The sequence below is a fragment of the Cotesia typhae genome, unplaced genomic scaffold (assembly GCF_013202065.1).
Source record: "Cotesia typhae breed Kobodo isofemale line unplaced genomic scaffold, CoteBio_Ctyphae contig_44, whole genome shotgun sequence".
In the NCBI taxonomy this organism is placed as follows: domain Eukaryota; kingdom Metazoa; phylum Arthropoda; class Insecta; order Hymenoptera; family Braconidae; genus Cotesia; species Cotesia typhae.
This window is the reverse complement of record NW_027423753.1, coordinates 3112248-3127277: the sequence shown is the minus strand read 5'-3', so window position 1 is coordinate 3127277 and position 15030 is coordinate 3112248. Positions and strand designations below refer to the sequence as shown.

The following is a 15030-nucleotide window of genomic DNA, read 5'->3' as shown; positions in this document are numbered from 1 at the left end:
GACTTTTTCCTACTACATTCTTTTTTTGCCTGATAACTGATTAATTTATTAGCTTGACCCATACAGGTGTATTTACGATTCTTTGTAACGGAACTTTTAAACTTAATTTTTACCGATTTAAAAATCTTTGATCAGTTTGAAAATTTGCAACTGTTGATATTAAAGGACTTCACACTTTATTTTACATTAAAATTAATTTTTTTAATTTTTCTTAAAAAAAATTTTTAATATGGTCTAATATATCCATATTTAATTTTCAATATGGTTTGATATGACAATTGGCCATTTTAGGCCATATATAAGTATATCTGACTTGATATGGTCAAATATAATTTTTCAACTAAATTTAGTTTTAAAAATCTCCAACAGGCGACGCATGATAGCTTGATCTTTTCCTTACAAGAAACTTAATATTTGGAATATTAATTTAAAAATTAAAAAATAATTTCTCCGAGTCTTTTAAAGGATATATTTAACAATTTTTTTCTAGATCAATCAGCTACTAAATTTATTTAAATAGACGTATACATTAAAAAAAAAAAATGAAAGATAATAATACACTGTTTTGCCATTCGATCACTTATTGCCGTATCAGAAAATTTTGTTTGATTTTTTAAAAATCATTTTTTATTTTTGAATTAGATTAACTATCAAAACGTATTTTTTAAATTTATAAACTATAATTTATTGGATCGTACTCGATATGATAATTGTTACAAGTTATATGAAAGAATGAACATATGTATGTATCTTTTAAAAATTTATTAAAATTAGTAATCCATTAAAGATGCTTTATAACAGAATTTTTTATCGTTTTCATTTAAAAAAATTGTGTAAGCATTAAAAAAAGGTAATGATAATACGGTTGTTTGATTGTACCGGCGCATCAAATGGAGGTCGTTGGTAAATTTACGGTTGTCGGTGAAGAATATACACATATATACATACGTACGTATATATGTAGAATATATATATATAGATATAGATATACATGGATGATATAAAAAAGGTAAAACGAAGGAAGAAGGTGGACGAGGAGCAAAGGCACGGGAATAAAAAAGAATACGCGGCTTCGGCGGCAACTAAACGTCAGCACGAAGAGGCAAGTGGAAAGCGTAGGCGGGGCGCATACCAGAGGCACCTGCTCGTTTACTCGATGTCTATAGATGTATAGATATATATATTGATGTGTATGTATGGCTCTGATGGAAGTAACACAACATAATGTTAAGTTATAGGTAGAAAAAGAGGGAGAGCTCATTAGGATTTTCCCCTTCTACGCGACGACCTCGAGACGCCGGCGCTGGATACTCGTCATCATCGTCAAGCAAAAAACAATTTTAATTAAATGAAAAAAACGACCAGATAACCAACAAATAAAAAAATTTATGAAAAAGGTGTATGCGGACGAAAAAGAAAAAAACGACACGCTCTAATGAAACGTATAATTCTCAGTGTTTTTAATTTTACTATCACGACTCTAGTAAACTCCCACATTTTTGTTTATTTATTTATTTATTTTTTTTTCTTAATTCATTACAAGTCGAAATTTTGAAGAGAGCGTATTGTCTTGGGACGTTCATTTTTTTAATATGAAAAAAATTTTATGGAGTATTTTTGAGGCTGTAAGAGTTGCAAATTTTTCGATCATTTTTTTAGAAAAAAATTCAGAAAAAAATTTTGCGTCATATTTTTTTTTTTACTAATTATTTAGTCTACTATAAATTGAAATAGTTTTTATAAATGACTAACTTCAAAACTTTCATCTATTTTTATATAAAAATTTTTTATCACATGAAATTTCAAAGCCAAAAAAAAATTTCAAAAATCATAAATTTTTTTGTCTAAAAAAAAAATTAATGCTGAGAAAAATCAAAAGTTTTGTCTAGTAAAAAATCCAAAACTTTGTAATAAATGTTTTTATGATTAATTTTAGATGATAAAATTGTTTTTTTTTTTTTTACTTATTAAAAATTAATTAAAAGTGAAATGATTTTTTAATTCAAGATTTTTTCTCTTAATTCTTCAACAGTACAATATTTAGTCCGTCGATAAAAATATTAAAAAATGACTTTCAAATAAGAGAAAAAAATCAATCAAATCTATCAACAAGATTAATTAAAAAAAAAACATAAAAACCTAAAAATTATAATCAGCTCATTTTAATCAGCCACTAAACGATTAAAACAAAAAATGCAAGCCGATATAATGTATATCGAAACCGACACACTCGGATGAACATTCTCAACAAAAACTCTCGATCTACGGAATAGAAACTAAATAAATTATAAACATGAACAGTCTCGCGTATCATATCGAGAGTAAAGTGACCGCGAGAACGAATCACGAATCATTGGTCTAGGTGAGACCAATTGATTGGCGGCACTTCAAAATGAATATTACAGACATATACTTATACTGATACTTATATTAATTTCTGCTCGCGATTTGCGATATTGATAGAAAAAGACTTATATTTGCAATACCCCGCCTATTAGTTTACAAAAACGATAACATTAAAGCTGTCGGACTGCACCGTTGAGCGTTCATATAAATAAATAAATAAAAAAAAGTAAACGTTCTGTAGTGTGTCAGCCATTAACTCTCTATGTCGCCAGACTAAGAGGTATCACGTGCGTAAAACTATACTTATAGAGATAGACTATACTAACATAACCCGTTGTCCGTCACCGGATCATATGGGACAGGCTCTGATGATGATGATCATCATCATCATCATGCTAGTTCTCTTCTCTCTTCTCTCTGGATAGTAGGTAGTATGTAATATAGCAGAAAAAACATTAACAGACCGTTATGTCTATGTAGTTAAGGTGTATACGTTCGCAGAAATTAAAAAAAATTTTATTTTAGTGGAAGGTAATACAATACCCCTTGGCTAAAACTGTTTGCTTTATTAAAAGCTAGTAAATTTTGCTAAATGAAAATTTTTTGTCCTAGGCTGAAAAAAATTAGCTGATTCAAGAGAATACTGTCGATTTAAGAACAAAATTATTTTTGAGAAAATCTTAAGATTTTTATTCAAGCATTTTTTGTCTTGAAACTCGAAGAAAAATTTTACATCAAAAGATCAAAAATATAATTTTGAAAATGATCTATTCGTTCTATATCTTTTTTTAAATGTTACGAACTTTTTTTCATTGCAAAATAATTTATTTTTAAATCAAGTCAAAAGATATTTTTATTCAAATGTTAAGAATTTGTTTGTTTAAAAAATTAATTTCTAAGTCTAACAAGTTAATACTTGACGATATAATCAATGTTTTTAATTTAAGAATTAAACTAAGACCGGGACTCGAACCCTAATTGGACTGCGCTCTCAAAAAAGAGTCATATCACTTAGCAATCACAGCGTCAGTGAATACAAAAAATAATTTAAATTTCGTCAATCATTTATAACTTTAGAATCAAAATTTTTGATATCAAGAAAATGTTTTCTTGAATTAAGATATTTGTTGTCTTCTTTAAAATTTTCTATAGGCAACAATATTGTTTTTGAGTCAAGATATTTTTTTTTGTAAAATTTAATAAGGTTGAAAAATTTGAGTTAAACAATTTTTTTTCTCTCATTTTATAAAATGTTAATTAAAAAAAAAAATTAATTTAAATTATTTATCGTATTTTACACAATTTTCTATTGATTCTATTGATTTTTATAAACCAGGGAAATGAGTCGATTTAAAGAACAAAAAATAATTTCTTAGTTGAAGAAATTTCATCTGAATTAATTTTTTTTTTTAGTTTCCATTTTCTCAATAAAAATTAGTAAAATCCTTCATCAGAAGACGCAAATAAAAAAATTTAAATAAAGAATTAAAGACTTAAAAGAGATCTTTTAATTTACTATTTACGATTGATCCTTAAGTACTGGTAATAAATTAGGCTACTTGGTGCAAGATGTGGGGTGTAAGATGTAATATGTGAGATGTAGAATGGCATGACCTCTCGACACCTCGGGCTGCGACATTCATCTGTATCTGGCTCGTTCTCTTTCTCTGCTCCAGAATAGATCTATTGAGATTGAGAATTAAACGCTGGGCTGCACGGTAAAAAAACACCCAGAGGAAACCGCAGGCACCCTCAGTGTCAAGGGCGTGTGCTGAAGCCAAAGAAAAAACGAGCACGAGATTTAAGCAAAGGGAGGACCGAGATCGGAGCTTAGAATAAAAGAGTGAGTGAGAGGAAGTGCAAGAGAGCGAGATTGAAATCCAGGTAGAAGGCAGAGATCTTACATAAAGATCTCTCGCACAACGGCTGTACCTTTGCCCTTACCTTGGACGACACTAGACCGTTATATAAAAGATGAATGAAATGAATAATAACAACAATGGAATGGATGAAGAGAGATGACGGCTCGTGCTATAGGGGGAGTTCTGACGTATTAACGTACGAATTTTCTGCACAACGAATTTAATCGATAAATTAGAAGCTTTGGATGAAGAAATTTTTTTTGTATTAAGAAAAAATGGTTGGTTCCAAAAAAATATTTTTTTTGAATCAAAAATATAAAATTTTTGAAGAAAAACGAAATCTGTATTATTAAGAGAGTGAACTATTGACTTTTTTAAAGATATAAGCTCATCCCGATGTTACACTCATCAAGACCTTTCATTTGAGTACCCACATCAATTTTTCATATATTTATATATATTATATATATGTATATATGAAAAATATATCAAAAATGCATGTGGGTACTCAAATGAAAGCTCTTGATGAGTGTAACATCGAAATGAGCTTATATTTTTAAAAACGTTAATATTTAAGAAGGTACAGTGCAATTTAACAAAAGTGATGATTTAATAAAGCAAAATTTTATTTATTTATAGTTCACAAATCACTGCAGACACAAAGTGACTGCCTGGTTGCTACTTCTTATTACACTGATAAAAAAGGTAACGACTCAAGAGAAAAAATTTTAAATCAAGAATATAATTAAAAAAAAAAAAATGATTTTTTTGAGTCAAGAAAAAAATTTTTGAGCCAAGAAATTATTTTTCCTTTAAATAAATTTTTTTCTTATAAATCAAGTTAACTTTTTTATCAATTTAATTTTGGATAATTGTATTTAGATAATATATAATTATGTTAATTAACTGACACACTAAAGTATGTATTTTGTTCAGCAATCGAGAACTATATACCAAATTAAAAAATTATACACCAAGTTAAAAAATTAGATTTTGCCGACTTCAGATCGTTGACTGTTGAATTATGCATACGAATAAAATAATCAACCAACAAACAATGATTCAAGAGTATCAAATTCAAGAGGCGAATTCTCGAAACAAAAAACCGGTCATCAGAATAATTTCTCTCGAAAGTTACATAGTTAGTTTTTCTCCGAACATAAAAAATAATGGAATATCTTGTGTTACTACATGTGCGCAAATGAACGCTGAGATGGAATTAAAATCACGCAGAGATTACTCGCGGGGAGTAACATCAGGCGCTCATTGTAATTTAACATTATTTTTTATCGAGACGAAGGACTCACGTGAATAAAACGCCCCCTGTGGTCTAAAAAAAAATCTAATTAATCATCCGAAACATTTTATTTAACTCTATTAGTCAATTTATTATTCAAAAAAACATAGTCCAGTTATTATATTATATTAGTTATTGCCGTAGCGGTTAACGTAAATCTATATCCTTATTAGTAGGATCATTATCATTATAATAATCACAACAATCTTGGCTATGTTATATGTTATATGTACTATTGATCATTGATGTTATTTATCGTTATAGAGTCCAGGGCTATTTTGGATCCGGAGAATGAAAAATATTTTTCAGAAACTGACCATCAGGTTGTCAGGCGTGTAGGAGCTCATGCAGCGGGCATTATCCATCGATCGTAAAATAGACCAAACAGTGGCGGGTGGTCATTCAGGCAGAAGCTGTCTTGTTAGATTGTTATTGTGAAAACCTATGTAACGATCTTAGCTAAAAGGCCCGGAGATAAAAGTCGACACACCACCACCCGCTACATCGGCTAAATGGAATAGCAAGCTTGACTACAACAGAAACAGCAACAGCTTTTGTGGAAGGAAAAGGCGTGTTTAGTTTTCTTACATTGGGGTCCTTTACGCCCTCTTACTCTTTTATGTAAGCATACAGCACGTTTTAACATTAGTATCTTGTACTCTGATATTTTGATTTAAGATTTATGAACTGGGCTTTACATTAGTTGCTAAACTGACAAATTTGATGGTACTTCTTTGTTCGGAAGTGATTTTTGGTGACACGAGGCACGAGTTTCAGTTCAGGAAAATCAATTTTAAAAATAGTTAAATAAATTATCATTATCAGCTGATATGAATTTTAATTAATAACCAAATTGGTTAATAAACTCAGTAATTAATGTTTTTAATGACTCTCAAAGATCATTTTTTATCTTTGTTTTTTATGCTCATATCACCCGTTAAGTGGTTTAGTTTGTTTCCATTCTCGTTTATTTCTCCGTCGCGAGCGCTATCGGGAAAAATATAATCGACAATTATCAGGACCTCCTTGACGCCTTAAGAGCTCAGTACTTGGATTAAGACATAATAATCCTTATTAAATTACTAATTAATTCATTAAATACACTCTACTTTTTATTTTAAATGATAACCACTCAAGGTTCATTTAAATCCACTAAAAATTACTCCAATTTATTTTTTATTTTATCTAAATTATTAAGAGAATCAGAAAAATTTCGTCTCCAGGATAGTCATATAATAAACTCGGTTTTTTTAGTGTTATTGCAAAAGTCTTGACTTGAATTTGTGCCTTTTATCATTCTCACCGATAGTCAATTTATTATAATAATTATTTAGGCTGCATTCGAAAATTTATCTCTAGATACATAATTAAGAAATTACCTTGTATCTTGTGAACTATTGACATTTTTAAAGATATAAGCTCATCCCGATGTTATACTCATCAAGACCTTTCATTTGAGTACCCACATCAATTTTTCATATATTTATATATATATTATGTATATATATATATATATATATATATATATATATATATATATATATATATATATATATATATATATATATATATATATATATATATATATATATATAAAAATATATCGAAATGCATGTTGGTATTCAAATGAAAGCTCTTGATGAGTGTAACATCGGGATGAGCTTATATTTTTAAAAACGTTTATATTTAAGAAGGTACAGTGCAATTTAATAAAAGTCATTATTTAATAAAGCAAAATTTTAAAGTATCATTTTATTATTTTATTAAGTCTAATTGTCAGTTAAAACAAGGATTTTAATACAAGGAATACAATAATAAATTTCAATATTGTTAAAAACTTGTGTCGGATATATTTTAATTACCACAAATACTCTTTGGAGTAATTTAATAATTAAAACCAACAGTGACACATTGTTTCAATAATATTTAAAAAATTAACAATTATAAAAATGATATATCTATTTAAATAATTAGATATATCTTCATTGAAAACTAAAATCCATGTAATAATATGCTGAGTAACAGACATCGCACGTGCGGATGAACGATCCTCGACTGGTATAAAATAAAATAGTATACCGAGCATCGCCCCCCAAAATAAAGATCGGAGACACTTGGATTGTAACGTCTTGTTATATAAAATAAAATAAATATAATAGAAGAAGATAAAGCGCAATGAGGAGAGCGGATAAAAAAATTTTAAACCCGTACCGGTGTATCTATAGAATAAAGCTTGGTCATGGATCTCTTTTTGGAATTATGATGATGATGATGATGGGACTGTAAATAAAATACCAACTACCGATGTAATACGCAATGTACGATAGAAATAGATAGAGGATCTGTCGACAGAGAAGGTTTAGGTTACGGCGAGGGTGTAAAGGACCGACTTATAGAATACTATAGGTTTGTATAACTCAATGGGGCACGTGCTACTGAATCTTTTTTGGACCAAAGCACCCGGCGCTTCTTGCCAATCTTTTTCCAAAGCATTTTTTATGTCTCAGCTTGTCTTACTCTTGCCCAAATAAAATACAACTGCAACAGGTAATCTAACTGTTTATTTTTATTGATTCTTGGTCTTGTTAGTCTTGGTTTTGTTATTGAAGACCAGCAGCGGGATCAATGCCACCGACGGCCGGTCGTTTATCAAAATCTTAGACACTTTTTTATCTTACTTTTACTGCTATTGCTGTACATTTAAATACAAAACGAATAATATTGTAATAAAAAAAAAAAAAAAAAAAAAGTATGGGTGGATAAAGAAATGTGAATTGAACCCCCACGCAGCTGCTCACATTTTTATTCGCGAGTCATTCTCATATGCTTGACTAATTTTATTCACACAATATAAAAATTCGTTATTTAAGTTTTTTGGAATAATAGATTTTTTTGGTCAATTGAAATTAGTTGATTTTTTATTTTGTAAATTACGATAAAAATTTTTCATTTTTTTTTTTGAGTAACTGTAAAAAAAATTTAGGCTTTTAAAATTATAGAGATTAGATAAAAAAGGCACAAATTAAAATTTTAACTGTTAAAAGTTATAAACTTTGATTTTTTTTTTTTGATTATAAAAATTTTAAGCAAAGAAAAATTTTTTGATGCATTTTTTGGTTTTAAGGAAAAAAAATTCTCACAGCCAAAAAGGCGTATATAAAAAAGAAATTTTGACTATAAAAATTGAAAATTAAAAATTAATTTTTTTCAATTTTCGGAAACTTCAATTTTCATAGCCAGAAGTTCAAAAAGCTCTTATGTACGCCCTTATGGATAAATTGAGAACTTTAATAAAAAAAAATTACAAAATTATCTTTAAAAAAGTAAAAATTGAATTTTCCACAGCAAAATTTTTAAAGACACTTTTTAAAAAAAATTGAAGAAAATTCGTCAGGATTTATAATTATTGTGCTAGTAAATTTTTATAAATTTGAAACAAACAAATCTTTTAAATTCCTCAAAAATTAAGCTTGAAAAAAAAAAAAAAATTGTCGAGGATATCTGGATAATTCAAGGCTTGTCAAGACATTGTCCGCCCTAAAAAATAATACTGACACGACTATACGTGGGCTTACGATAAAGTATCCACAACGTATATCTTAAAAGTGGGTTTTAATTATCCCGAAAAAGGCAAAGTTTCGAATGATTGACTTGCGATATTTATTAATTAAAAACTACCAAGTAAAGCCACATTGTTCCTTGATGAATATTAAATTGAACAATATTTTATACGTATAAAGTCAAAAAAAAAAATTTATTAGGTGAATGAACTGTCAGTAAAAAATATGTAAATAACAAAAGTAAAAAAAGGTATTATATCGTTCGCGTTTCTTTGGACTGTTGTACAAAAGCATGTGCAGTTTCAGTACAGGAGGGAGCTGTTGCTGGTTGCGGTTTAAAGATGCTTGCGAGCAGAGTTAAAGTGCAACACGGTTGTTTCGGATGCATGACTTTGGGCCTGCATATATCCTTGCTCACGCATAGCACGATCATACGTATAGTAGTCTTTTTACTGAACTTTCCATTCGTGCGTCCCGAACGAACGAGTTTCGGCACGCAACATTTTGCCATTTTTTTACTTCGCCGTTTACTCAAACCCAAACCAAATTATATTACACATATTTTGCCCTATAAATTGCTCACAAAACCCTCCGTTAAATATCCTTTCGTCTCGCAATTAAATACGTAATTATCATTAAAATTACTAAAAACTACTGGATAATATTCATATTTTATTCTTTGTATCATCTAACAAAAAATCACTTTGTCCAAAAATACTGTACAAGAGTACTTAATGTTTTTTACCCTCAAAAATTAATAATCAATTTTTTTTATAACAATATTTTTACGCCAAAATAAAAATAACATCGAAGAATAAATTTGTTGAAGCTTTTTTTGACAAAATTGATGATTTAAAATTCAATAATTAAATAACAATAAATTAAAAATTTTACACAAATAAGATCAATATTATATTATATGCAAAAAAAAAATATTTAGTTGAACCAAAAATTTTTTTAGAAGATTCGAGTTATTTTTAAACAAGAAAAAAATTTTTCTGTAACTGCTACATTGTTTTCAAACGTGTAAAAAAATTTTTAAATATTAAATATTATTATCAAGATAAAATTATTCACATTAGTTTACACTGCATATATAAATTCATAACAAATAAAGTGTTATTGTCATGAAACTTTTTTTCGAATAATATTTTAATTTTTTCTGTTAATCCTTGATTTTTTCCTCGAATTCTCTTGAAATTTTAAAAATATTTGTGAACAAATAGCTTTCATATTTGTGATAATCCAACACCCTCACTGAAAAAAAAATTTCCTCAATTCAAGAGAAAAATTCTTGAACCAAGAAAGTTATTTTGAAGAGTTTCATTGTCTTAAAACAAGACAAAAAATTTTTTGAAGCTATTTATTAAATTTATTAGTTCAAGAATTTTTCTATTTAATTCTACATAATAAATTTTTTTAAATTCAAAAGTCTTCTCTTGAAGCAAGTTAATTTTTTTGTCAGTGCAAGTGTGTAAAATTTTCGTAATTTTAATTTTATACTTTTATTTCTTTGAACTTTAATTCAAAAATTTATTTAACTTATTAAATCAATACAAAAATAAAATTCCCTAATTGAAACCAACTAACAACACTCACAAGATCAAAACAAAAAAAAAATAACTCACCTTAGGTATAGAAAGCAGCGTGACTCTGCTTGTCGACGTTTCGATAATAATTTCAGCCAGCTCCTTATCTCCTTGGAATCTTCATCTGTATTCACAAAGAAGAAGCGTCAAACAGATAAAGGCAGATAAATATAAAATCCACAATCACCAAAATCCACTCAACCACAAATCACTCGTTTAATTTCCTCACTCGATGAAACTAAACCGTGGATTAAATATCGCACATGTCAATAGCAATCAAAATAATCAGAGCAATAATAATAAATAATAGATAAAAAAAATGTCAGAGCTGAAATAATTGGCGACTCTTGGATGGAGGAAAGCCTCTACTCAAGTAAAATCACCGTGTGTACTCTGGTGTCGTGAAGTACGCGCAACTGGTGGCATGTACACCTACAAGCTCTTCTCGGTGTTGTTCTCGGTCTGTTGACTCCCTAGCCTCCCTCTTATTCCCCACCCGGGACAATTTTCACCCTCTATCGGTAGGGGAAAGGGAGGAGACTGGGTACTCGGTAGTTGTCCTGAAAGGTAGTCACTGTCGTCCCTTTCACGTCTAGTACATGTACAAGTACACTATACCATACCGGAGTTGTTACAGGGTCGAATGCACTCCACGCGAGATATCAAGAGATTCACATTTCACATGTGTGGATGCAAGATGGTAGGAGGAGTGGGAGCTCAGACACGCGACAGTTCACCCAGTGGGGGAATAGACCAAGTAGTGGGGTTCCGTTCCCCTCGTTCCTCTCGTTCGTACCGCCCTCTTAGTGTTCGAACAGAACGTACACATATGTCCACATATGTGGTACAAAACAAAACAAAACATATAACACACAACATTAAACCAAAGATCTTTAACTATTTAGATTTTTGTTGCTTGTTCACAATTTTTTGATCTTAATATATTTTTCACTAAACTGTAAATAACAGAATTTTTATCTAAATTATTTTAGAGCAAGAAGGAATTTTTTTCGGCTCAATCAAAATTTAATTTATAAGAGAATTTTTTTTTTTTAAGATTTGATAATTTTGTCAAAAATTTGATAATTTTGTTTTGTTTGGAATTTTTTAAGTTAATAAATTTGAAGAAGTTGATGCTGGCACATCCTTCTCACAACTAGAGATGGAGACCGCAGGAATGATGATGATCGTTAGGCCTGTTAGGATTCCTAGGGGTGGAAACCGCCCTTCTGTAAGTTCCCACGCCGCCAAGAAATTCATGTTTAGAACACACCCTCTTTTATTATTTTTCCATCCCCTCTTTGTGGCGAGCACAAACCTGCTGGATTTGCGACGTGTGTTTGGTCTATGAATGATGGGGGATGAAGTGGATGGAACACTGCGTGGCACCCAAAAATTGAAAAAAGAGAGCCGAGGATCTTTGTTCCGTGGATTTATTTTTCTATTCGATAATATAAAATTTATGATTGAACAGAAGTTAGTTTAGTATCAAAAATCTCGAAAGAAAGGTTACTGATTCCTTATTGGTTAGGATTAAAACGCGTAATTTGAATTCCTAGTACTAAATAAAAGGTACTTTTAAATTTAGAGCTTGAGTTTGAATAAATGATCGGTTGTGACGAAACAAAAATAATAAATAGTATCAATAATTGAAATTTTTCTCCAAATTCTTGAAGAATTTTTTCATTAAAATTTTAAAGTTAGAAATTTAATTAGAAGTGACAAAAAAAATGTAATATGAGGTTTAAAAGTAGATTGCAAATATATTTATGTCGTATGTGCTTTGTAGACGAAAGCATACAAATACAAGTATAATACATATGGAATAGAAGGACTTATATTTCATTGCGTACAGCTGGGAGCTGTGAGTCTTATGAACCCGTGCATGCATGCGTACATGTCATGCAACGGTATGGTAATGTCATGTTACGTAACTAGTCAGTCGTCGTATCGTTCTGAGATTTCTCGTGTCATTCGCACACAGTACAGCATAATGCTGTCGATTTGTACACGTATCAACATAACACTTTAACACGTCCCACAGAGGTTCAAGACGCCCTGTTCATTTAAATTTTATTTTTATTATTATTATTATTCTTTCGAGAAGGTTTTAAGCTTGAATTAATAACAATAAAAACACTATTTGTTTTATTGATTAATAAGCTTTAACGATACCAGCCACGGATGATCATTTTATGATTTATTGAGCCACCCACTAGATCCAAGTACAAATAATCGAACAAATTGGTACATTTAACAAATTGATACCAATTGAACGTCATGGTCAGCGCATAAGTCAAACGGAATGTTTTGGACTCATCGAATTTAATTATAAGACTCTTTACCAGTCTTTGCAGTCGTATATTTTATAATTTAACGTTTTAGTAGTTAATAATATAATAAATAATTTTTTATAATGGTTGTCAATGATACTTTCAATTATTGTTGCTGTCATTTAGTTATTTATAATTTTTTAGATGAAAAGTTAATAGATATATTCAAGTATAAATTTTTTATTTCTCGAAATTTGTGAAAAAAAAAATGAACAGTTTATTTTGAAATTTAATTTTTAAAATTTTTTAATCAAAATTTATTCAAAATTTTTTTCCGTCTTAAAAAAATTATTTTACTAAAATAAACATCAATATACTTTAAACGATTAGTTAAATATTTATTATAAAAAATGAATTCAATATTTCAATACATTATATTTAAAGTAATAACGATAACGATTAAATAAATTAGTGAAACATTGGTAAAAATTTAAATTAAATTTCAATGAACCGTAAACGGCCTTAATTCTTAATTAATGAAAATATCTACTCATTTAATGAGTTAATGAACAAATAATTTATTATTTCAAAATGAGAGTGTAGAAATATTTAATTTAATTCTGTGATACATTTATTTATTTATTTATTTAGATAGACTGTGTTTTTCTTACATATACATTAATTTCAAAATAAACGCTAGGTCACCAGATATGTATGATCTGTGCTATCAAGCGTAGGCGTAAGAAGATAAATAACGAGTTTAAAAACATCTCTATCAGAAAAAAAAATTTCAAAAGAATCGTGAAAAAAATTTTTTGATACGGTTATATGTAACGAAATATGGCAATATATAGGCATCTAAGGCCATACACGGGCATATTTAGCTCGATATGGTCATATATAATTTGTAGGCTGGTTAATTTTTTAAATCTCCGATAGGTGGCGTATTGTTGCTGATTTGTCTCTTTAGAAGAGAGTTAATTTTTGGATTATAAGTTTTAAAATAAAAATAATTTTATTTATCTTTTTCAAGAAGCTTATATGACATTGTTTTTTTATTTTATCAACTACTAAATTAATTTTTAGTTCATAAATTATAATAAACTGTTTTTTCATTGTATACGCTAGAAAAAAAAATTATTTTTAAGTTTAATTTTCTTGAAAAAAAAGTTCTCAGTTCATAAGAATTTTACTACTTAAATCAAGACCATGAAAGTTTTTCAAATTAAATTCTCAAGTCAAAAGTTTTTTTCTTGAATCAAGGTAATTTTTTGTCGGTCTAGATATTTTGATAAATACATAAATGACTACACCAACAGATTTTTTCAGAGGATTGATTAAAGCAAAAGTTTGAAAAAAAAAAAAAAAAAAAAAAATAAATAAAATAATAATTAACGTGAAAATTGTTTCCTGTAAAATGCAGGTAAGCCGAAAATAGGTTTTCGAGATAATTTGTTGTGATTAAATTGAAGTCTTAGGGTTTGACGAATAATTGAAAGCGATTGTCTCAAAAGGGGGTTGTTAAAAAATACTTGGCAAATACTTTCGAGAAGCAAAGTATTTGAGGAGCATTTAACTTGGATAATAAATGTAATCAAGTGAAATAGCATAGAATCATCTGACCTAGAGAGCAAGATAGTAACTGTTAGTAGCTTCTTGGTTTCTGTTCCGTGGTCAACCCGTCGTCAACCAATATATAATTACGCAACACAGACCCCATTGGTAGAAACTATCGCTCTTATTCACCCGCACAATATATCGATTTTTGCCAACTCAGACAAAGTATATACACGCCTATACAATTAAATAAACTATTTTACCGAAAATTAAATGTTTTTACCTTGACAGAATCACGCAGCGCCCCCATTTACGTGGAACAAATTTTGTCATTCTCAATTTCAGATTCTTAACAATGCTTTCGACCGGTTATAAAATTCTTTTTAAATTATTACACATTTCATTTTGGCGCTCGGTCAAATTTCCAGAGAAGTAAACAATAATTACGGTAGACAATTGGAGAAATACCTTTTTTTAAAAGTTAAATTACTGTTTTTAGTGAAAAGCTATCGCTCTTATTTTTTTAACAAAAGAATTCATCCGATC

General features: G+C 29.0%; 1 protein-coding gene across 3 annotated transcripts in view; it reads right to left on the bottom strand.

Moving 5' to 3' along the window:
- Klu (zinc finger protein klumpfuss) overlaps nt 1–15030 on the bottom strand; it is a 142910-nt gene that overhangs the window by 112812 nt on the left and 15068 nt on the right. Inside the window, exon 1 of one of the 3 annotated variants that reach the window (XM_074244732.1) lies at nt 10694–11062. The exons of the other annotated variants lie outside the window; for them this stretch is intronic. The gene's annotated coding sequence lies outside the window, so the exon portion shown is untranslated. Of the gene's footprint in view, nt 1–10693; nt 11063–15030 lie in introns of those variants that run through there. 3 annotated transcript variants of the gene reach the window in all.